The 24,417-nt window shown below is 48.8% G+C and overlaps 12 non-coding genes across 12 annotated transcripts; all 12 read right to left on the bottom strand.

Annotated features, from left to right (window-relative positions):
- Positions 1-1,645: 1,645 nt before the first annotated feature.
- Positions 1,646-1,727, bottom strand: TRNAS-AGA (transfer RNA serine (anticodon AGA)). Its single transcript has one exon. It is a non-coding gene; the product is annotated as a tRNA-Ser (tRNA).
- Positions 1,728-1,797: 70 nt separating this feature from the next.
- On the bottom strand, positions 1,798-1,879 carry TRNAS-AGA (transfer RNA serine (anticodon AGA)). Its single transcript has one exon. It is a non-coding gene; the product is annotated as a tRNA-Ser (tRNA).
- Positions 1,880-7,416: 5,537 nt separating this feature from the next.
- On the bottom strand, positions 7,417-7,498 carry TRNAS-AGA (transfer RNA serine (anticodon AGA)). Its single transcript has one exon. It is a non-coding gene; the product is annotated as a tRNA-Ser (tRNA).
- Positions 7,499-12,423: 4,925 nt separating this feature from the next.
- Positions 12,424-12,505, bottom strand: TRNAS-AGA (transfer RNA serine (anticodon AGA)). Its single transcript has one exon. It is a non-coding gene; the product is annotated as a tRNA-Ser (tRNA).
- Positions 12,506-12,575: 70 nt separating this feature from the next.
- Positions 12,576-12,657, bottom strand: TRNAS-AGA (transfer RNA serine (anticodon AGA)). Its single transcript has one exon. It is a non-coding gene; the product is annotated as a tRNA-Ser (tRNA).
- Positions 12,658-17,731: 5,074 nt separating this feature from the next.
- Positions 17,732-17,813, bottom strand: TRNAS-AGA (transfer RNA serine (anticodon AGA)). Its single transcript has one exon. It is a non-coding gene; the product is annotated as a tRNA-Ser (tRNA).
- A 70-nt stretch (positions 17,814-17,883) lies between these two features.
- TRNAS-AGA (transfer RNA serine (anticodon AGA)) lies at positions 17,884-17,965 on the bottom strand. Its single transcript has one exon. It is a non-coding gene; the product is annotated as a tRNA-Ser (tRNA).
- Positions 17,966-18,035: 70 nt separating this feature from the next.
- Positions 18,036-18,117, bottom strand: TRNAS-AGA (transfer RNA serine (anticodon AGA)). Its single transcript has one exon. It is a non-coding gene; the product is annotated as a tRNA-Ser (tRNA).
- A 70-nt stretch (positions 18,118-18,187) lies between these two features.
- On the bottom strand, positions 18,188-18,269 carry TRNAS-AGA (transfer RNA serine (anticodon AGA)). The gene has a single exon. It is a non-coding gene; the product is annotated as a tRNA-Ser (tRNA).
- Positions 18,270-23,221: 4,952 nt separating this feature from the next.
- On the bottom strand, positions 23,222-23,303 carry TRNAS-AGA (transfer RNA serine (anticodon AGA)). The gene has a single exon. It is a non-coding gene; the product is annotated as a tRNA-Ser (tRNA).
- A 70-nt stretch (positions 23,304-23,373) lies between these two features.
- Positions 23,374-23,455, bottom strand: TRNAS-AGA (transfer RNA serine (anticodon AGA)). The gene has a single exon. It is a non-coding gene; the product is annotated as a tRNA-Ser (tRNA).
- A 70-nt stretch (positions 23,456-23,525) lies between these two features.
- On the bottom strand, positions 23,526-23,607 carry TRNAS-AGA (transfer RNA serine (anticodon AGA)). The gene has a single exon. It is a non-coding gene; the product is annotated as a tRNA-Ser (tRNA).
- Between the last annotated feature and the right edge of the window lie 810 nt (positions 23,608-24,417).

The raw sequence follows: 24,417 nt of genomic DNA, 5'->3' as shown, positions 1-24,417 counted from the left end.
GTACTGAGATCTAAATGGCTGCACCATGCGGTCCGTTTGCTCTTGGTTCTCTATATTTGTTTCTTGTATAGCAACCACATTTATATCATTTCCAAGTAGAAGTTGGCTGACTTGGTACGGTCGCTGTCTGGCTGCCAAGCCCCTGACGTTTAAGGTCGCTGCACGTAGCGCTGACTGAAAGTTTGACGCCAGTTTAAAGCAAAACGAACGGACCACACGGTGCTTACCTCAACAGGTTGAAACCTTGGTTTCCAGGCGCCCGTGGAGCAAGTGACGCCCATGAAGTCACCGCGTCTCTGGTACGAAGCCATTTTTGGTTGTTGGCAGTTCCTTTTCGTCCCCTCAGTCTGCTGGCCCCCGTTACTACGGAGGCTGTTCTTCGGCCGGCGGAGACATTGGGCTTTGGTTTGAAGATATTACGACCAGGCATCACAGTCTTCGCTGGCGGCACCTCGCTAACCGTCCCATTCAGGCTGTCTTCTGTCCCTGCGCCCTCGCCGTGCCTCCTCTTCCCTGCTGCGTTCCCAACCACTTCGATTAGTTCCGACTGACTCTCTTCGTTTGCCGCTGCTGCGACGCTGTCATCCTTCCTTTGAGCAGTTGTTGATGCGCTCGTCTTGTCGACGCCGTCTTGCTCTGGTCCTTCCTCTCGTCTATCTTCAGAGTTGGTCTCAGCTGCCTTTTCAGGTGCAGTCTGTTGAGAATACGATAACGAGCCGGACTTTTCTCCCGTTCCATTCATTACTTCCTCGACATCAGCTTCGTCCATGATGTGTTCCGAAGTTTCTTCCGAACCTCCCGGCCCGGCTATGCTTGCGTAGGTCTTGACGCAAGCCTCTTCGTCGTGACCAAAGCGTCTACACTTGGTACAACGAGGCACACAACCCGTAGATCGACAACGAAGGCATAGCGCTCTACCAGGTACGACTAGCAGGGCCATTTCACCGGCAATGCGCAGTTGGTGTGGCAGATCTTCGACAGATACTCCTGGCTTCAGCTTGAGTCCAATAAGCCTCTTCGTCCTTGTCTTGTCGGTAACTCCGTGCACCCGCCACTTTTCCTTTGAAATTTCGGTCACTTTTCCGTAGGGCACTAAAGCCGCATGGATGTCTTCGTCAGGCATGCTGTACAGCAACCAATGCATCTTTAGCCTGATGTTTTGGTTTGACAGGTCAATTATCATGGACCGGCTTCCTTTTACAGTCAGCTCATGTGTTGCCAACATTCTTTGCATTCCTGTTCCATCCTTGAAGGTAAGCGCCCATACATGATTCCTCTGATCGCCCCCAAGGCGATACCCTTGGGGAGCATACCCAGACAAGCGAGCGCATCTCGAAAGTCTTCAACGTGGTACGGCCGACGTTTTACATCGGCATGCAAGAAAATAGTGTTCACAACAGTACGACCTGATGGCAGCTGCGGCAAAACCACTTGGTAGTCATGGTCCGTAGAATCCAAAAACCTGTTTCCGCGGCCCTGCTGGGCCGCTGACACCGCTCGGTTGGAGCCCATTAAAACACGTCCGTTCGCCTCGGCGGCCGGAAGTAGAATGCCCACTCGGCCACGACTGCCACGCAAGAGGGGATCAATGAGCATCTCTAAATCGATGCGGAAAGGACAAAAACCAAACAAAGGAATGCGCTTGCGCAGTCGACAGGATTCGAAACTGTGCGGGACGACTCGAATGTATTTCTAGTCCATCGCCTTAACCACTCGGCCACGACTGCCACATGACTGAGTATAATGAGCTTCTGCTCTAAATCGATGCGGGAAGGACTAAAACTAAACTAAAGCGTGCGCAGTCGACAGGATTCGAACCTGTGCGGGGAGACCCCAATGGATTTCTAGTCCATCGCCTTAACCACTCGGCCACGACTTTTTTTTTTATTGCCTGGCTTTGACACAAATACACAGCACTGGAACTCAAAACAACAGGAAAAAAAGGAATAATATACGTACACAAAGGTAGCTAGCGTTGCCTAACACCCACTGAGGGGCAGGCATTGTCATGTTAAAATTCCTTGAGCACCGTCAAAGGTTCCAGCTTTGACAGCCACTCGGGAGCACATGGTTGCAATTTAAGCACGTCGAGCCATCGCTGCACACTTTCACGGAAATACATGCGGGCTGGCCGTGCATCTGGATCGCAGTGATAACCAGCCATTCGTGCGCGCCATATACTGTGGAGGCACATTAACATAACCTGGTCTAACGGCATATCATCGTGGTTATCCAATGGCAAATACCTAATGCCATGAGAATCAAGTGGCAACTGTTTTTTTATTGTCCTTTGCAGAACATCCCACAAATATACCCCCTCCCAGCAATGCAAAAACACGTGATCTATTGTCTCTGGCTGTTTGCAGATGAGACATTGGGCCCCCCACGGTAGGAACATACCCTTCTCCTCCATAAATGATTTTACACTCAAAGTACCGGTTTGTAGCATAAAGAAAAACGTTTTAGCTCCCGGGGCAACTTGCATTTTCTTTACGCGTTTTAATACATTACTTCCTGTGCCTCCATAGTATAAAGCTCGGTACAAGGGCACCGGGAACACCACTTCACAAACATCCTTGTATAATGTTCTCCTGTTAACATTACTTAAATACTCTTTCGAAAAACGTGCACTTAAGAATTTCACGCTCAAAACAATTTCCCTAAAGAATCCAAACAGAGAACCAGGCATACATTGAGTATGTTAGAACTGATGCTTGGGCGAGTTGGTAGGCCATTTTCTGAAGAACAGCGCGACTTGAACAAGGACGGAAGGAAGACAACACGGCTAAGCGCTGACTTGCAACTGAAGTTTATTGCTCGGAACGTGGTGATATATATCAGGCTCCAAACAACAAGAGAAAACACAGAAGCGATACACATTTGATTAAACACTTGAAAACTCGTGTGATGCCACCACGTCACTTCCCTGTAGCTAGATATCTAAGCTCCTTTGCTGACAACGCCAAGGACGGGCTGCAGACACAGGCGTCACTTGACAATGCGATTATTGAGGCCGCACAAATCGCATTGTCAAGTGACGCCTGTGTCAGCAGCCCGTCCTTGGCGTTGTCAGCAAAGGAGCTTAGATATCTAGCTACAGGGAAGTGACGTGGTGGCATCACACGAGTTTTCAAGTGTTTAATCAAATGTGTATCGCTTCTGTGTTTTCTCTTGTTGTTTGGAGCCTGATATATATCACCACGTTCCGAGCAATAAACTTCAGTTGCAAGTCAGCGCCTATCCGTGTTGTCTTCCTTCCGTCCTTGTTCAAGTCGTGCTGTTCTTCAGAAAATACATTGAGTATAAACTACGAAATTAGGCAACGCTCGACCAAGTCTTTGTTGACACACTGTGCGCAGGAATGGATCGCTGGCATCCCTAAAAAACATAAACCGGTTGACAATCTGTCGCACAAACAAATGACCCAGACCAAGCCCCCCATGCTTCACCTGCCGGAACAAATTTGTCCGACTGCACCTCTCCCAACTCGTGGCCCAAACAAACACCGCAAAAACTCGATGCAATTTTTGCACATTCACACGGAGCAATGCAACACTTGCATTACATACCATAGCTTACTAATTAAAAACAGGTTGCAAACTGCGGCTCTTGCAAATATTGATAATTGAGCGCTTTTCCATTTCTCCGCTTTTTCACGGGTTTCTTTGACCTTCTCTAGCCAGTATGGCTCACTTTCCTTGTAAAATTTCAAGGGCACACCCAAGTACTTTGCAGGCGTTGTAACCCACGACACATTAGCGAAAGTGTCGGGGGTCAGCTGCCAATCTCCGTGCCAAAATTCCAAGCACTTACCCCAGTTAACTTTACTCCCTGTGACTTTGCTAAAATGTTTTACCACATCCACTGTCCTCTTTATACTCTCTTTATTCACACAAAAAACCGCATCTTCATCTGCGTAAGCCAGCAATTTGACTTCTGACTCCTGCAGTCGAAAGCCATCAATGTCATTGTTTTGTAGGATGCTTAACCACAATGTTTCAATATAAATGCCGAACAAAAGAGGGCTGAGGGGGCAACCTTGGCGCACCGAACGTCGTACGTTGATGGGGGCCCCCAGTGACTTATTGACAATTAATCTCGTAGTGCAGTTACGGTACGCCAAGACCACTCCCTTTCGAATAACAGAGCCGACATTAACGTAGTCTAATATACTGAACAGAATAGTATGTGCCACACAATCAAAAGCTTTCTCCAAGTCCAACTGCAGTAACGCAACACATGCATGAGTTGCATCGCAGCATTCGAGCACAGTCCGCGCTTTGTGAATGTTCTGAAAGATAGATCGGCCTTTGATACCGCACGTTTGGTGAGGGCCCACTAGTTCGCATATAACCGTTTGTAGTCTGCCAGCAAGAACCTTCATATAAATCTTGTAATCAACGTTTGTCAGAGCAATGGGCCTGTAAGACGACAACTGCCTAAGCTTATCTGGTTGGTCAGTTTTCGGAATAAGTACTGTGTGCGACGATCCGAAAGACGCAGGCAGTGCCTTCAGTTCATACGCTTCATTAAATAAGGCACACAACAAAGGAGATAGCTGTTCCTTGAACGCTTTATAAAAAGCCGCACTCAGGCCATCAGGCCCGGGTGATTTCCCTGGGTTTAAATTTTCTATTGCCTGCTGCACTTCTTTTTCGCTTATTGGCCGCTCCAGTCTTTCTTTTTGTTCCTCGTCAATTTTTGGCATCGTGTCAAGAAAGGATTCTTTAAAACGGTCCAAATAAACCTCTCGGGACGGAAATAGATCTTCATAATACTCCCGGAAAGCTTTCGCGATTCCTTCGTTATCCGTTTCTGTGCGTCCTGCCCAATCTACCTCTGCCACGTGATTTCGCCTTGCATTTGGTTTTTCTATTCCCAACGATCTTTTTGTCGGCGTCTCATCCATGGTCACTTTTTCCGCTCTGGCACGCACTAACGCTCCTTGGTATGTCTTCTTCTATCAAGTTAATTTGTTCTTTTATTTTTCGAATATCCTGTATCCATCTGCCGGGTGCCTTACATTCCTGTTCGTGTAGTTTTGCAAGCAAAGCCTTAAGCTGGGTTTCTGTAATTTTCTTCTCGTACACCAGGCAACTTGATCTGTCAATGGCTTTAATTTTAATCTGTTCCTTGCACAACTCCCACTGTTTCCAGATTTCGAGCAAAGTCCCTGGCCTCACTTTAATTAATTCATTCAATACCACGCGTCTAAAGGCATCATCATTAAGCAATTTATTGTTCAATTTCCGTAACTCCCAGCTAAATGCATTGCTTCGTTTTTTGGTGCCGAATAAGCATTGCACCAAACAGTGATCCGTGAATGTCATAGGCACAACTCGGTATTCATTGCATGAAGGAATCAAATCCAGCGACGCGTAAATTCTGTGCAGACGCGCGTGGCTAGAACCTTGGAAGTGCGTGTACTGAACGGTACGCGGTCCTTCCAAGCAATCAGCCACATCCTCCATATTCCATTCGCTTATTAACTGGATAACACTTCAGTGCTGTTGTCTCGGAATCCGCGTGTGCTGGTTTTGTCTCGAGCATTCAGTACACAGTTAAAATCGCCCAGCAATACTACCTGCCTTTCCGTACTTAACTGCTGCATAACATTCTCGAAAAACACTGTTCTTTCCTCCACACAGTTAGGAGCGTACACACAAATAATGCGCCACTCAACACCGCTGTATCCACAATCAGCCATAACCCACCGTCCAGAAGAGCATGAGGAGTAGCCCTTTACAACCAGACCAGGCAGCTTTTTGACAAACAATACACACCCGGCCGATGTCCCAACTGCGTGGCTAACAATGGCGTAAAATCTAGCCGTGAAACGTCGCACCATGCTCCCGGTCTCTTCATCCCCATCAACCTTAGTTTCTTGCACGGCAAGCACGTCAATATCGTGGTCAGTTAAGAACCGGTGTACCTGGCTCTGCTTCTTTTTGCCTGCCAATCCCCTGACATTTAACGTGGCTACTCTTAAGGTGGTTTCGGGCGCCATTTTCATCAAGGGTGAAGAGACCGAAAGCATGGTGCTTACCTTTCCCGTCTAGCGCGTTGCTAGACGCCGTCATTGGATCCATCCCAGTCCGGTGCGAGCGGCTGACCCGGCAGCGGGGGCACTTTATCCGCTGCCCGTCTCTCTGATGAAATGTTTGGCCGCGGACGTAGCGTGGACCGCCGGGATTGCCCCGTTTTTGCTGGTGGCTCGTCGACGCTGGGGGCTGACGCCTGGTTACCTTCGGGTTCGGACTGCGTGTGGGATCGCTTGGCTGGGGCTGGGACGCCTGGCTTACGAACACCGCTGGTGTCCGATTGCTCCTCCGCATTATCCTGTTCCATACCGTTCGCCGGCTCCAGTGACGTGCCTTCCTCATTGCTAGGGAGCTCAGGTTTCGAGTCTGCTCTCCCCACCTCTCTCGCAGCATTGCTGTTTTCTGCCGAGTCCGCCGACGAATCTGTCTCCCGTGTCTGCGTTCTCACTTCTCCGGCACCTTTCGCCGCCTCGACTACGTCCATGGTGAGCTCCGCCGACCGTTCCGTAGTTCCATGTCCCGCGGCCGAAGCGTACGAAAGCACACAGGCAGCCTCGTCATGTCCGTAGCGTCTACACTTTGGACAACGCGGTACCTTACATTCTCGTCGAACATGACCGGTACCGCGGCAGCGCAGGCACTGCATCGCTCGCCCAGGCACCACGACAAGGGCTAGCTCTCCGGCTACTCGCAGCTGGTGAGGTAAGTCGTCGACCTTAATGCCGGGTTTCAATTTCAGGAGCACAGTCCTCGTGGTGGACCCCTTCTCCTTGACGCCTTGAACTCTCCACCTCTCCCGGGTCACCTCGGTCACATTCCCAAAAGCAGCAAAAGCCGTCCGGATGTCGTCGTCTGCCACACCGTGCAACATCCAGTGAAGTCGCAGCTTCACCTGTTGGTCTTCGGGATCAATAATAAGGCAACGGCGTCCCTTAACATCGAGTTCCTTGAAAGCCGCCAATTTCTTCATTGCTTCTGTGCTGCTAAACGTGACCGCCCAAACATGGCTGATCTGATACGCCCCCAACGCCACAACGTCGGGGAGCGCACCAGCGTTGGCAAGGGCGTCGCGGAAATCCTCGACCCTGTATGGCCTGACTCGCACATCACCGTGCAAAAAAAGCGTGTTAAAAACAACGCGTCCGGTGGGCAAAGTTGGCAGAATAATCTGATACTCGGTATCGTCCATGTCGTCGAGCCTGTTTCCGCGGCTGGAAAGGGCCGCTATCGCCGCTCCGCTGGAGCACATGATTCTGCTACCGTTCACTACGGTGTCCGGAAGTAGAATGACTCGGCCACGACTGCCACCTGACTGAGTATAATGAGCTTCTGCTCTAAATCGATGCGGGAAGGACTAAAACTAAACTAAAGCGTGCGCAGTCGATAGGATTCGAACCTGTGCGGGGAGACCCCAATGGATTTCTAGTCCATCGCCTTAACCACTCGGCCACGACTGCTTTTTTTTTCTTTATTGCCGGGCTCCGACAACCAATTCAGTACATTACAATACACTATATACAAACACAGGCAAGACGTGGAACAAAAAGAAAACGCTGTCAGTTTTGTACTGACATTGTCACTTAAAATTCCCTTAGGCCTGCCAAGGCTGGAAGCCTTGGCAGCCACTGCGGCACACACTCAAGTGTCTTCTGCACCTCAACGAAGCGGGAAATGCTCTCCCGAAAATACAACCGTGCAGGCCTCGCATCAGGATCACAATAGAAGCCGGCCATGCGGGAGCGCCATACAGAGTGGAGGCCAGCCAACATTACGAGATCGAAAGGAAAACCATCTTCGTTATCTATCGCCAAATATCTGATCCCGTGTGGATCTAGAGGGAAATCCTTTTTCACTGTTCTCTGCAGAACATCCCAGAAATACACTCCTTCCCAGCAGTGAAGAAAAACATGATCTATAGTTTCGGGTATCTTGCAGATTAGACAGTTAGTTCCCCATGGCAAGAAAAAACCTCGTTGTTCAAGGAATGTTTTGACTGGAAGTGTTTCAGTATGAGGTTTAAAAAAAAAGGACTTCATGCCTGGTGTCACCTGCATTTTCTTCACCCGTTTTAACACATTCTGGCCCGGCTCTCCACTGTCCATGGCTCTGTACATCGGTACAGGAAGTATGCTGTCGCACACATCTTTGTACAGTGTTTTCCTTTTCACCGCAGACAAATATTCGTTGGAAAATCGTACTGTCAAGAAACATACGCTCATCACCACCTCCTTGAAAAAGCCCTTAGTTGGCCCTGGCATTTCATTCGTGCCGATCACAAAGTTTGGCAACGCCCGTCTTAATCTCATTTGGCACACCGTTCGTAAGAAAGAGTCTTTTGTGTCCCGGAAAAACAGAAACCTGTTAATAAGCTGTCGCACAAAGAGGTGCGCCAGACCAAGACCGCCGTCCTCCACCTTTCTGAACAAATTTGTTCAGCTGCACCTTTCCCACTGCGATGCCCAAATAAAGGTGGCAAACACTCTGTGCAGCTTTTGCACATTGAGCCGCGAGCAATGCAAAACCTGCATTAGATACCATAATTTGCTTATAAAAAAAAGATTACACACAGTTGCCTTGGCAAAAAACGAGAGAGGAACCCCCTTCCATCTGTCTGCTTTCTCACGTATTTCATGCGCCTGGCTTCTCCAGAGGCCATCATTGCTTTCGTAGAATTGCAGAGGGACACCCAGGTACTTCACTGGGGTCTTCACCCACGTTACGGCTGCAAACGTGTCTGGGGTTGACGCCCATCCTCCATGCCAAAATCCCAGGCTTTTTTCCCAATTGATCAAACTCCCTGTGATGTCCCGAAAACATTTTACCTCTTCGACCACTGCTATAATACTTTCTCTATCAATACAACACACTGCGACGTCGTCGGCATATGCTAAGAGCTTCACTTCGGCAGCTTGGAGTCGAAAACCATGAACAGAATCATTTTTAATAATAGTCAAGCATAGTGATTCGATGTACAGACAAAATAAAAGTGGGCTGATGGGGCAGCCTTGGCGTACCGCACGCTGCATGGCAATGGGGGCCCCCAGTGACTTGTTTACAATAAGCCGCGTTGAGCAACTCCTGTACGCCATGACCACACCCTCTCTGATAACCGAACCGACATTAATATGGTCAAGAATGGCGAACAGGATAACATGTGATACACAGTCAAAGGCCTTCTCTAGGTCGAGCTGCAAAACCGCGACGCCAGATTGCATGACATCACAGCACTCAAGCACGCACCGCATCTTGTGTATGTTGCTTACTATAGACCTTCCTTTGATTCCACATGTCTGGTGGCACCCTACTATGTCCTTAATCACTGTCTGGAGCCTAGCTGCTAAGACTTTCATGAATATTTTATAGTCAACATTGTTTAAAGAGATGGGCCTGTAACTCGTTACGAGGCGAAGTCTTTCTGTATCGTCACTTTTTGGTATGAGAACAGTATGTGATGTACTATATGACGGTGGTAATTCTTTCAGTTGGTATGCCTCATTGAATACAGCTGTAAGCACTGCAGACAACTTTGAAAAACTTGTAGAACGCGGCACTCAAGCCATCGGGCCCAGGCGACTTTCCGTCGTTCAAGTTTTCAATTGCTCGGCACACTTCTCTTTCGGTTATTGGCCGCTCCAAAACTTCTTTTACCTCGTCGGCCAGTCGCGGCATCTGACCCAGAAACATCTTTTTGAAACCGTCCAAGTCAGCTTCATGAAACGCGAATAACGCCTGATAATGCTCAAAGAACTCTCGCCCAATGCCGTCGTTATCTGACACCACAACGCCGTTCCGCTCTATCTCGCATACGTGGTTTCGTTGGCCGTTCGTTTTTTCCAAACCTAAAGCCCGCTTCGTAGGTACTTCGCCCGCTTTTAGTGCATTTGTTCTAGCTCGCACCAGCGCGCCCCGATAACGCTCCTCTTCGATCAGCTGTAATTGCTGTTTTATAATCCTCACGTCATCTTTGAAAACGCCTGGCTTTTTGCATTCCTCTGTTATTAACATCTTTAGTGTTTTCTGCAGTTCGTTTTCTTTAATTTTTTTCGTGAAATCGAATCGAACTGGCCCTATCAATCGCTGTGATTTTGATTTGCTCTTTGCATAGTTCCCACTGTTGTCCCACCTTACAGTAATCGTTCATATTTATTCTGTTGGTTTCTTCTGTCACTTTTGCTACAAAATATTCGTCGTCGAGAAGCTTAACGTTCATTTTCCACATATCCCAAGCAAACTTCCTAACTTCTTTCTTTGTTCCTATTACGCACTTAACCAGACAGTGGTCAGTAAAACACAGCGGTAGCACGGTGTAAGTGCGGCATTTTGAGATCAAGTCGAGTGCTACATAAACCCGGTCTAGGCGTGCGTGGCTTGTCCCCTGGAAATGAGTGTACTTCACTGCCTGTCCACTCTCTAGGACTTCGGCCACGTCGATTAATTCGGCTGCGGTAACAATATCGGCTAATAAATCTGTGCTCTTATCTCGGAAAGCTGTGCCGCTGGTTTTGTCTGTAGAATTCAGTACACAGTTATAGTCCCCCAAAATAATGAGGCATTTTTCAGGGTCCACATATTGCTGAACCATAGCGAAAAAATTATATCTCTCATCCACTGCATTTGGTGCGTATATGCAAATAACCCGATATTCTCTTTGGCAATAACTAAAATCACAAATAACGAGTCTTCCAGAGGACCCTGATGTGATGCTCTGCACAGTAAGACCCGGTAACTTTTTGACAAAGAGTACGCATCCTGCCGACAACCCAACAGCGTGGCTAACCACAGCGTAGTACCTTGAGGTAAAACGCAGCACCATGCTCCCAGTCTCTTCTCCCTCGACTTTTGTCTCCTGAACAGCTAGTACGTCAATGTCATTATCTGTTATCAGCCGATACAATTGACTTTGTTTTCTTTTGCTCGCTAGTCCTCTGACATTCAACGTGGCTACACTTAGAGACGGTTCAGGTGCCATTGTTGCTCTAATTATGAGGTAGGCCCAGGAGCATGGTGCTTACCTTTAACGTCTAGCAAGCCGCTAGACGCCTCCGGAGCCGCCCGGCTGGCCGGTCTCGCTTTTCGGCGGGGGTGGCTTGTCGACAGGTTTTCGTTCCGCTGCGATGTTAGGTCGCGGCTTGAAGGACGACCGCCGTCCCTGCACCGCTTTCACAGGCGGCTCGTCAACACTGCTTGTATACGGCATGTCGTCGAGATCGCCGGCTGCGTCGTGGGGGCGTTTAGTTGCAGTTCCGGCACCCACTAAACTTACATTGCCATTGCCTGGAGGCTCCTGACCCTTCACTGCTGCTGGCTGCTGCGCTTGACTGGCTCCATCTTCGTTGATGTCCGACGCTGCCGATGATAGGTTTTCCACCATTTCACTTGCCCTGTCCTTGCTTTTATCCTGGGCTCCTTCGCTAAGGAGAGGCATTTCTGCTCCCGAAGCAGTCGATATCTCACCAGTCCCCTCCGCTGCGTCCTCCGCCTCAACCTCGTCCATGAGGTGCTCGGTGTCATCACTCGCCGCCGTTCTCGTTGCCGCGGCGTAGGTACGGACGCACTGCGAGTCCTCATGCCCAAATCGCCTGCAGATCGAGCAACGCGGCACCTTGCACTCTCTTCTCACGTGGCCCGAGCCATGGCATCGCAGGCACTGCATCGGGCGACCAGGTGCGACAACTAGTGCCAGTTCACCACCGACCCGTAACTGGTGCGACAGGTCTTCTATTTTCATGCCGTTCGTCAGCTTCAAAAGCACTGACCTTGTTGTGGAGCCCTTGTCACTCACACCCTGCACTCGCCAGCGCTCTCGTCTGACATCCATTACAGTCCCAAAGGCCGCGAGTGCGGACCGGACGTCCTCGTCCGCCACTCCATGCAATAGCCAGTGAAGCTTCAGCTTCACCTGCTGTTCCTGCGGGTCGATGATAACACAGCGTCGCCTCTTCACCATTAGCTCCTTCACACCAAGCAGCCGTTTTGTAGCCTCGGCACCTTTAAGGGTGACTGCCCAAACGTGGTTAACCTGGTAGGCTCCCAGGGCCACCACATCCGGCAGTAAGCCTGTAAGCAAGAGCGCATCTCGTAAATCTTCAACCCTGTAGGGCCTTGCTCGCACGTCGCCGTGCAAAAACACGGTGTTCTGAACGATGCGTCCGGTTGGCAGCTGAGGCAGAATAAGCTGATAATCGCTGTCTTCGCTATCTGAGATCCTGTTTCCGCGGCCGGTAAAAGCCGCAATCGCCGCTCCGTCGGAGCACATGATTCCGCGTCCGTACACGGTGGTGGCCGGAAGTAGAATGACTCGGCCACGACTGCCACATGACTGAGTATAATGAGCTTCTGCTCTAAATCGATGCGGGAAGGACTAAAACTAAACTAAAGCGTGCGCAGTCGACAGGATTCGAACCTGTGCGGGGAGACCCCAATGGATTTCTAGTCCATCGCCTTAACCACTCGGCCACGACTGCCACATGACTGAGTATAATGAGCTTCTGCTCTAAATCGATGCGGGAAGGACTAAAACTAAACTAAAGCGTGCGCAGTCGACAGGATTCGAACCTGTGCGGGGAGACCCCAATGGATTTCTAGTCCATCGCCTTAACCACTCGGCCACGACTTTTTTTTTTTTTTTTTTTTTTTCTTTATTGCCGTGAAACAGAAAACAAAAATACACATGATAAAACACGTCAACTACACTTGAGCTAACGCGTACGCGGCTAAAATCTTTTCAGGTTCACCAACTCATCAAATAGACATTGCCAATGTGGTGGATCCTGCTGCATCCTGAAAGTTTCGCGTATATACACCGCACTTTCAATGAAGTTTTCACGCGCAGATCGTGTATTTATATCTGCGTGACGCACCTGCATTCGTGTTTTCCACAAACTATGGAGACCAAGAAGCATAATTAAATCATAAAGTGCATCATCGTTCTGCACTGGTAGGAATCTGATTCCGTACGGAGTTAGGGGAAGTTCCTTTTTAATTGTCCTTTGGAGGACGTCCCACAGAAAAACAGCATCCCAACACTGTAAGAAGACGTGTTCAATTGTCTCCGGTTTTTTGCACAACAGGCAATTTGTTGTCCATGGGACGAAGATACCTTTTTCATTCAGCCAGGTTTTAACAGGGAGCGTATTAGAGTGAAGTTTGAAAAGGAACGTTTTAGCAGATGGCCTCACGGGCATCTTCTTTACTCTTTTCAAAACATCCTGCCCTGGGCCTCCACAGTGTATTTCCCTGTAAAAAGGCACCGGCAGCATCACGTCAATGAGATCTTTATACAGTTTTTTTCTGGGAACATTGAAAAGGTAATCAAAAGAAAACCGCACTTCCAGCAACTTGCACGAAAAAACAACTTCGCGCAGGTAGCCAGTCACAGTACCAGGCATGCTTTCACATGACACAATCCATTCAGGGAGCAGCCTCTGCAATCGCACTTGCATCACAGTTCTTAGAAAGGTATCTTTTTGATCACGCAGGAATATAAATCGCGAAACCACTTGTCGCAAGAACAAATGAGCAAGGCCAAGCCCGCCCCTTTTAACAGAAATAAAAAAGTTCGTCCGGGCGGTTTTTTCCCATGTGGATGCCCAAATAAAAACAGCAAAAACGCGGTGCATTTTCTGAATTGAGGTTCGTGAGACACACAACACATTCATGAGGTACCACAGCCTTGAAATAAGAAAAACATTGCAAATGGAAGCGCGCGAAAACATTGAGAGTTGCCTTCCTTGCCACGCATCCGCTTTTTCTTTCGCTCTGGATGTTTCTTCCATCCAGTGCATGTTGGCATCTCGATAACAATCTAAAGGCACGCCTAGATATCGCGTTGGGAGAGCAGACCATCGCAGCTTACAGAAGAAATCAGGTGTCACGTCCCAATCACCGTGCCAAAACCCAGAGCTTTTCTCCCAATTGATCTTACATCCGGTTTGATCACAAAATGTTTGGACGACACCCGTAACTTCACAGATGCTCTTTCTAGTTGCACAAAACACTGCTATGTCATCAGCATATGCCAGCATTTTCACGTGTGCTGATTGCAGCTTGAACCCTAAAATGCGATCGCTATCAATGATAGCCAAGCAAAGTGGCTCTAAATACAGTGCAAAAAGCAGGGGTGAGAGTGGGCAGCCCTGCCTTACCGATGAACGTACTGCGATGCTGTCAGTCAGTTCACCATTCACTATAATACGGGTCGTGCAGTTCGCGTAAGCCATTTTAACACCCTCCACTATGACTTTTCCAAGGTTAGAATGCTCCAAAATGGAAAAAAGAATTTCGTGAGAAACACGGTCAAAGGCTTTCGCCAAATCTAACTGCATCATGGCTATCTGACCACCGAGTGCATCAACACATTCTAGTACGGTTCTTGCGACATGTATATTCGTGGCAATGGATCGACCATTGATGCCGCACGTTTGATGAGATCCAACCAGTTTTTTTATTACGCTTTGCAGTCTTTTTGCTAAAACCTTCATATACACCTTGTAGTCAACATTGGTGAGGCTAATCGGTCGATATGACCCCACCAACAGTCGTTTTTCCGGATCATCTGTCTTGGGTATTAGCACAATGTGCGATGTAGCGAAAGACAATGGAACAGTATTACGTTCATAAGCTTCAGTGATTACATCGAGCATAAACTGAGCCGCATACTGCTGAAAAGTTTTAAAGAAGGCAGCGCTTAGACCATCCGGCCCAGGGGCCTTCCCAGGTGTCAGGTCATCTATTGCAGATTCTATCTCCTGCAACGTTATCGGTGTTTCTAGGCGCGCTTTACTTTCGTCATCCAGTGCAGGCATCCGTCTTAGAAAGTCTGTTTGAAAGCCGCCTACAGTCTCAAGCTTAGCGCTAAGCAGTTCTTCGAAGTGCTCTGCTACCGCATGCTGAATATCTTTAGCATCTTCTGTGATATGGCCGCCATACCTTATACTCCTAATTTCTTTCTGGCAGGCGTATCTTTTCTCGTCTGCTAGGGCTCGTTTTGTCGGCACTTCTCCAGCCCAAAGTTTTTCAGCCCTTGCACGTATGACAGCCGCTGTGTATCTTTCGCTGTCGATTGTTTCCAGCTCACTTTTAAGCTCTCGTATTTTACTGGCGAAATGCCCTGGCACAGTACTTTCCATGCTCAAAAAAAGAGCAAGTTGTTCATTCAGTTCTTTTTCTTTTTCTTTCTCTTTGTATCACAGCTTACTACTCTTTTCTATTGCTTTCAATTTGACCCACTCTTTGAAGCTGTCCCATTCCGCTGCAAAACTTACTGGTCGCATAGCAAGACGATTTTCAAACTCTGTCTTAACTTCAGTAAGGAACTCTTCATCGGCAAGAAGTTTGGCATTCAGTTTCCATAGGTACCAGTTAAATCGCGATTTCTTTCCTTTGCGACCAAACACTGCACTCACGAGACAATGATCGCTGAAAGACACAGGTTTGACATCATATGCAGTACATAGGGAAACAAGATCTACCGAGGCATACACCCTGTCCAATCTGGCATGGCTATCTCGCTGAAAGTGCGTGAACTCTGGCTGGTTTCCAGTGGAGAACACACTACCAACATCCTCAAGGCTATACTCATGTACAAGTGCATTCAACAGCTCGGAGCTCCTGTCTCTTCGAGGTTTACACTTGGCCGCTCGGTCCACAGCTGCGCACACACAGTTGTAGTCACCAAGTACAAGCAAGATTTTGTCGACCTTCAACCACAACTCAATAGACTGAAAAAACAATTCACGCTCACGCCCTGAATTGGGAGCATACACACACACAACACGCCAGCATAAATTAGAGTAGGTAAAATCGGTAACCAAAAGCCGACCACTTGGACAGGCAAAAACGAACTCTACGCTTACTCCCAGCGTGTTACGTATAAATAAAAGGCACCCACCCGATACACCAACAGAATGGCATACACACACATAAAAGTTTGTTTGAAAAGAAGCCACCATACGGTCAGTGCTTTCTTGGCTCTCAATCTTTGACTCTTGCATAGCTGCTATATCTATATCATTATCCACAAGGAGGCAACTGAGCTGGCATTGTCGCCTTCTCGCTCCCAGTCCTCTAACATTCAAAGTAGCTACGTGTAACGGCGAATTAAGCTTGAGAGTCATGTACTAGAGAGAGACGCCAGTACCGGCATGGTGCCTACCTTCATGGTTGCGTGGCCTCCGCTTCTGACAAACAGCGGCGTATGCATGCATGTAATGTCCTGCCAGCAGAATGTCGGGATGCATTCAAACGAAGTCCAAGCCCATTGTTTCATTTTTGCTAACACACGCACCACTTGGTTGTAGAAGGTTCGTGACGCTGGTCGGTAGGCAGCCGACCCACAAATCGTTCAGGTCTCCACAAAAACTACGGAGGCGGTTTCCCCGCCTGCCGCGTGTCAGCCGAGAAGTTCGGCTTCGGTCTTAACGTGGCTCTTCGGATGCCAGAAGTTTTCGGCGGCGGCTCACCACAAACACCGCCTGGCAGCTGAGTCTCCTCGACGCTTTCCTCATGCGGACGTTTCGCGGCAATTAAGGCTGCTGTCTCCGGCCCAACCTCCATGGCATCAGTACAGGAAGGCTCAGTACTGAGATGATCCTCAGCGTCAGAAAATTTGGTTAAGTCTTCTGACCCTTCCTTTGACTCGCTTTCATGGTCCTGGGATGGAACGTTCAAGACATGCCGAGGTTCATTCTTTTCATTTGAGACCATCACCTTACCCTTTGTTAAAACCGTCATGGAAGGCGCGTCCTGTTTCGTTGACTGACCACTAATGTCAGCAGCCTCCTCCGCATCCGCCTCGTCCATAATTAACTCGGACGAGTCTTCGCTGGTCCCAGGTCCGGCAATGCTAGCGTAGGTTCGTGCACACTGGTTGTCTTCATGCCCGAACCGTCGGCAGGTTCCGCAGCGAGGAACCCGGCACTCTTTGCGGATGTGACCCGTACTCCGGCAGCGTAGGCACAACGGGGGTCTGCCTGGCACAATGACGAGCGCGAGCTCACCGCTAACATTGAGCTGATGCGGCAGGTCGTCGAGCTTCATGCCAGCTTTCAGCTTCAGCGTGACGAGTCTAGTTGTAGAGCCCTTTTCCAGCATACCTTTAACACGCCAGCGCTCCCGGGAAACGTCTGACACCTTTCCGTACGGCGCAAATGCAGCACGAACATCTTCATCTGGCACGTTGTGAAGTAGCCAGTGAAGCTTGAGTCGCACGTCCTGGTTCGCCGGGTCAATCACCAAGCAGCGACCGTTTTTCACAGACAGCTCACCTACACTGACAATCTTGTTGACGGCTTCAGTATCCTTGAGAGTGACGGCCCAGACGTGGCTCATCCGATACGCCCCCATAGCGATAACATCGGGGATTAGCGAGTGTTGTGCTAAAGCATCCCGGAAATCTTCCACCCGGTACGGGCGGGCCCTGATATCGGCGTGCAAAAAAACGGTATTCAAAACAAACCGACCTGTTGGAAGTGCAGGCAAAACGACCTGGTAAGTGTTGTCCTTTTCAGCAATCCTGTTACCGCGGCCTGACATAGCCGCTGAAGCCGCTCCTGAGGAGCCCTGCATCCTGCGTCCGTTCACTGGCGTGGCCGGAAGCAGAATCCACTCGGCCACGACTGCCACATGACTGAGTATAATGAGCTTCTGCTCTAAATCGATGCGGGAAGGACTAAAAACTAAACTAAAGCGTGCGCAGTCGACAGGATTCGAACCTGTGCGGGGAGACCCCAATGGATTTCTAGTCCATCGCCTTAACCACTCGGCCACGACTGCCACATGACTGAGTATAATGAGCTTCTGCTCTAAATCGATGCGGGAAGGACTAAAACTAAACTAAAGCGTGCGCAGTCGACAGGATTCGAACCTGTGCGGGGAGACCCCAATGGATTTCTAGTCCATCGCCTTAACCACTCGGCCACGACTGCCACATGACTGAGTATAATGAGCTTCTGCTCTAAATCGATGCGGGAAGGACTAAAACTAAACTAAAGCGTGCGCAGTCGACAGGATTCGAACCTGTGCGGGAAGACCCCAATGTATTTCTAGTCCATCGCCTTAACCACTCGGCCACGACTGCCACCTGACTGAGTATAATGAGCTTCTGCTCTAAATCGATGCGGGAAGGACTAAAACTAAACTAAAGCGTGCGCAGTCGACAGGATTCGAACCTGTGCGGGGAGACCCCAATGGATTTCTAGTCCATCGCCTTAACCGCTCGGCCACGACTGCCTTTTTTTTTTTTTTCTTTATTGCCTGACTTTGACACAAATACACCGCACTGGAACTCAGAACAACATGAACAAAGGAATAATATATGTACACAAAACTAGTTCGCGTTGCCTAACCCCCACTGAGGGGCAGGCATTGTCATGTTAAAATTCCTTGAGCACCGTCAAAGGTTCCAGCTTTGACAGCCACTCAGGAGCACATGGTTGCAATTTAAGCCCTTCGAGCCATCGCTGCACACTTTCGCGGAAATACATGCGGGCTGGCCGTGCATCTGGATCGCAGTGATAACCAGCCATTAGTGCGCGCCATATACTGTGGAGGCACATTAACATAACCTGGTCTAACGGCATATCATCATGTTTATCCAATGGTAAATACCTAATGCCATGGGAATCAAGTGGCAACTGCTTTTTTATTGTCCTTTGCAGAACATCCCACAAATATACCCCCTCCCAGCAATGCAAAAATACGTGATCTATTGTCTCTGGCTGTTTGCAGATGAGACATTGGGCCCCCCATGGTAGGAACATACCCTTTTCCTCCATAAATGATTTTACACACAAAGTACCGGTATGTAGCATAAAGAAAAACGTTTTAGCTCCCTTAGCAACTTGCATTTTCTTTACGCGTTTTAATACATTACTTCCTGTGCCTCCATAGTATAAAGCTCGGTACAAGGGCACCGGGAACACCATTTCACAGACATCCTTGTGTAACGTTCTCCTGTTAACATTACTTAAATACTCTTTCGAAAAACGTGCGCTTACGAATTTCACGCTCACAACAATTTCCCTAAAGAATCCAAAAACAGAGCCCGGCATACATTGAGTATAAACTACGAAATCAGGCAACGCTCGACCAAGTCTTTGTTGACACACTGTGCGCAGGAATGGATCACTGGCATCCCTAAAAAACATAAACCGGTTGACAATCTGTCGCACAAACAAATGACCCAGACCAAGCCCCCCATGCTTCACCTGCCGTAACAAATTTGTCCGACTGCACCTCTCCCAACTCGAGGCCCAAACAAACACCGCAAAAACTCGATGCAATTTTTGCACATTTACACGGGAGCAATGCAACACTTGCATTACATACCATAACTTACTAATTAAAAACAGGTTGCAAACTGCGGCTCTTGCAAATATTGATAATTGAGCGCTTTTCCATTTCTCCGCTTTTTCACGGGTTTCTCTGACCTGCTCTAGCCAGTATGGCTCGCTTTCCTTGTAGAATTCCAAGGGCACACCCAAGTACTTTGCAGGCGTTGTAACCCACGACACATTAGCGAAAGTCTCGGGGGTCAGCTGCCATTCTCCGTGCCAAAATCCCAGGCACTTACCCCAGTTAACTTTACTCCCTGTGACTTTGCTAAAATGTTTTACCACATCCACTGCCCTCTTTATACTCGGCTTATTCACACAAAAAACCGCAACGTCGTCTGCGTAAGCCAGCAATTTGACTTCTGACTCCTGCAGTCGAAAACCATCAATGTCATTGTTTTGTAGGATGCTTAAACACAATGTTTCAATATAAATGCCGAACAAAAGAGGGCTGAGGGGGCAACCTTGGCGCACCGAACGTCGTACGTTGATGGGGGCCCCCAGTGACTTATTGACAATTAATCTCGTAGTGCAGTTACGGTACGCCAAGGCTACTCCCTCTCGAATAACAGAGCCGACATTAACATAGTCTAATATACTGAACAGAATAGTATGTGCCACACAATCAAAAGCTTTCTCCAAGTCCAACTGCAGTAACGCAACACATGCATGAGTTGCATCGCAGCATTCAAGCACACTTCGCGCTTTGTGAATGTTCTGAAAGATAGATCGCCCTTTGATACCGCACGTTTGGTGAGGGCCCACTAGTTCGCATATAACCGTTTGTAATCTGCCAGCAAGTACCTTCATATAAATCTTGTAATCAACGTTTGTCAGAGCTATGGGCCTGTAAGACGACAACTGCCTAAGCTTATCTGGTTGGTCAGTTTTCGGAATAAGTACTGTGTGCGACGATCCGAAAGACGCAGGCAGTGCCTGCAGTTCATACGCATCATTAAACAAGGCACACAACAAAGGAGATAGCTGTCCCTTGAACGCTTTATAAAAAGCCGCACTCAGGCCATCAGGCCCGGGTGATTTCCCTGGGTTTAAATTTTCTATTGCCTGCTGCACTTCTTGTTCGCTTATTGGCCGCTCCAGTCTTTCTTTTTGTTCTTCATCAATTTTTGGCATCGCGTCAAGAAAGGATTCTTTAAAACGGTCCAAATTAACCTCTCGGGACGAAAATAGCTCTTCATAATACTCCCGGAAAGCTTTCGCGATTCCTTCGTTATCGGTTTCTGTGCGTCCTGCCCAATCTACCTCTGCCACGTGATTTCGCCTTGCATTTGCTTTTTCTATTCCCAACGATCTTTTTGTCGGCGTCTCATCCATGGCCAATTTTTCCGCTCTCGCACGCACCAGTGCTCCGCGATAACGGTCTTCGTCATTCAGTTGAAGTCTTTGCTTTATTTTTCTAACGTCGTCCATGTATAACCCTGGCGTGTTACACTCCAGGGCTAACAATTTATCTAGCAAAGATCTTAAATGCATTTCATTTTCTTTTTCTTGAAACCGTATGCAGCTGGCTTTTTCTATAGCTTTGATTTTAATTTGTTGCTTACAGAGTTCCCATTCTTGACCCAGTTCGTGGGTGTCCTCCTGACAAATCTTACCAATTTCTTCTTCTACTAGTCTCGTGAATTGCTCGTCATTCAGCAGTTTATTATTTAACTTCCACAATTCCCAATTAAAACCGCTACCTCCCTTTCTTGCTCCAATTGTACACTGAACCATGCAGTGATCTGAGTACGTTACCGCCAAAACATAATACTCCTGGCATTTTGGGGCCAGTTCTGCGGACACATAAATCCTGTCAAGGCGGGCGTGGCTAGCACCCTGAAAATGAGTATACTGAACCCGTCGCTCGCTCGTGAGACACTCTGCAACGTCTTCCAGTGCAAACTCGTCAATCAAGCGCGAAAGTACCTCTGTGCTACGATCCCTAAATGTACGATGACTAGTTTTGTCACCGGAGCTCAGTACACAATTGAAATCTCCCAGAAAGACAAGTTGCTTATCCGTGTTTAAATACCCTTCAACAAAATCAAACAAAGCAGCCCTCTCCTCAACTATCGTAGGTGCATATATACAAACAGCACGCCACTCAGCCGAGCAAAAACTAAAATCGAGGACCACACCCCGACCCGACTGAAAAGAAGCATGCGACTGCACTACAAGACCCGGCAACTTCTTCACAAACAGGACGCATCCAGCAGATGTACCGACTGCATGGCTGACAACTGCGTAAAACCGCGACGTGAAACGTTGCACCATGCCCTCGGTCTCTTGTTCACCCTCGACTTTTGTCTCTTGAACTCCAAGTATATCGATGTCATTTTCATTTAAAAGGCGCAGGACTTGGCTCTGCTTCCTTTTCGCTGCTAGACCTCTCACGTTAAGGGTCGCAATCTTTAGTGACAGTTCGTAAGCCATTTTCTTAGAGTGAAAAGAGGCCAAGAGCATGGTGCTTACCTCTCACGTCTAGCATGGCGCTAGACGCTTTCGTTGACGCCAGAGCCATGAGGTTGGACTGGCAGACCTTGTGACAGGGGCGGCTTTTCGGCAGCTCTCCTGTCCGTCGAGACATTTGGTCTTGGTTTGAAGGTCGCCCTCCTCCCTATTGGCGTTTTTATCGGCGGCTCGTCGTTGCTAGCTGCCTCTGCCTTGCTTAACTCACTTGTGCTCTCGTCGTGGGCACGCTTCGCAGGGCCTTGGACGTTGGTCGCTCGGCCGCTGCTCTTTTCAAAGGTTTCCTGTCGGCCCGCAGACTCCGGAAGTTCAGTTTTTGAGCTCTCGGCATCGCTCACCCTTTCTTCCTCTGACGGTCCGTTGTTCGGTAGCGTGACTTCCTTGTCTGGCCTACTGATTATCTCGTCACCGCCCCCCGGGGGCACTAACATGCCTGTAGTTGCTGTTAGCTTTTCAGCTTCTCCGACCCCCTTTGCGGCCTCTTCTGTCTCTGCGACATCCATTTGGAGCTCCGTCATGTCCGCCCTCGCTGTCGGTGCAGTGGCCACTGCATACGTCCGTACGCAATCTTCCTCGGAGTGGCCAAAACGCTTACATGTCGAACACCGCGGAATTTTACATTCCCGGCGCACATGACCGGTCCCGCGGCAGCGCAGGCACTGCATTGGCCGCCCAGGCACCACAACAAGGGCCAACTCCCCTGCAACTCTTATCTGATGAGGTAGGTCGTCTATCTTCATCCCTGGCTTCAACTTCAGGAGTACGGCTCTCGTTGTTGAACCCTTTTCGTGAACGCCCTGGACGCGCCACCGCTCACGGGTAACTTCGGTCACCTCACCGAAAGCCCCAAAAGCAGTTCTGATATCCTCATCCGCCACGCCATGCAACATCCAGTGGAGCCGTAGCTTCACCTGTTGATCCTCCGGGTCAATGATGATACACCGTCGGCCTTTCACTAGAAGCTCCTTGAAGGCTAGCAGCCGCTTGGTTGCTTCAGAGCTGCTCAAGGTCACCGCCCAGACATGGTTTATTTGGTAGGCCCCCAAGGCCACCACGTCTGGGAGCGTACCAGTCTTGGCCAGGGCGTCCCGGAAATCTTCAACCCTGAAGGGTCGCACTCGTACGTCGCCGTGCAAAAAAACTGTGTTGAAAACAACACGTCCGGTGGGCAGATGCGGCAAAATGAGCTGATATTCCTTATCATCGTTTGCGTTAAGCCTGTTACCGCGGCCAGCCTGGGCCGCAATCGCCGCTCCGCCGGAGCTCATGATTCACCGTCCGTACACGCAGGACTCGGCCACGACTGCCACATGACTGAGTATAATGAGCTTCTGCTCTAAATCGATGCGGGAAGGACTAAAACTAAACTAAAGCGTGCGCAGTCGACAGGATTCGAACCTGTGCGGGGAGACCCCAATGGATTTCTAGTCCATCGCCTTAACCACTCGGCCACGACTGCCACATGACTGAGTATAATGAGCTTCTGCTCTAAATCGATGCGGGAAGGACTAAAACTAAACTAAAGCATGCGCAGTCGACAGGATTCGAACCTGTGCGGGAAGACCCCAATGTATTTCTAGTCCATCGCCTTAACCACTCGGCCACGACTGCCACATGACTGAGTATAATGAGCTTCTGCTCTAAATCGATGCGGGAAGGACTAAAACTAAACTAAAGCGTGCGCAGTCGACAGGATTCGAACCTGTGCGGGGAGACCCCAATGGATTTCTAGTCCATCGCCTTAACCACTCGGCCACGACTGCTTTTTTTTTTTTTTTTCTTTATTGCCTGGCTTTGACACAAATACACCGCACTGGAACTCAAAACAACAGGAAAAAAAGGAATAATATATGTACACAAAGGTAGCTAGCGTTGCCTAACACCCACTGAGGGGCAGGCATTGTCACGTTTAAAATTCCTTGAGCACCGTCAAAGGTTCCAGCTTTGACAGCCACTCAGGAGCACATGGTTGCAAGTTAAGCACGTCGAGCCATCGCTGCACACTTTCACGGAAATACATGCGGGCTGGCCGTGCATCTGGATCGCAGTGATAACCAGCCATTCGTGCGCGCCATATACTGTGGAGGCACATTAACATAACCTGGTCTAACGGCATATCATCGTGGTTATCCAATGGCAAGTACCTAATGCCATGAGAATCAAGTGGCAACTGTTTTTTTATTGTCCTTTGCAGAACATCCCACAAATATACCCCCTCCCAGCAATGCAAAAACACGTGATCTATTGTCTCTGGTTGTTTGCAGATGAGACATTGGGCCCCCCACGGTAGGAACATACCCTTCTCCTCCATAAATGATTTTACACTCAAAGTACCGGTATGCAGCATAAAGAAAAACGTTTTAGCTCCCGGAGCAACTTGCATTTTCTTTACGCGTTTTAGTACATTACTTCCTGTGCCTCCATAGTATAAAGCTCGGTACAAGGGCACCGGGAACACCACTTCACAAACATCCTTGTATAATGTTCTCCTGTTAACATTACTTAAATACTCTTTCGAAAAACGTGCGCTTAAGAATTTCACACTCAAAACAATTTCCCTAAAGAAGCCAAAC

The sequence above is a fragment of the Amblyomma maculatum genome, chromosome 2 (genome assembly GCF_055883805.1).
Source record: "Amblyomma maculatum isolate TAMU_Amacu chromosome 2, ASM5588380v1, whole genome shotgun sequence".
Lineage (NCBI taxonomy): Eukaryota > Metazoa > Arthropoda > Arachnida > Ixodida > Ixodidae > Amblyomma > Amblyomma maculatum.
The sequence above is the reverse complement of the archived record's forward strand: the minus strand, read 5'-3'. Positions and strand labels throughout refer to the sequence as shown.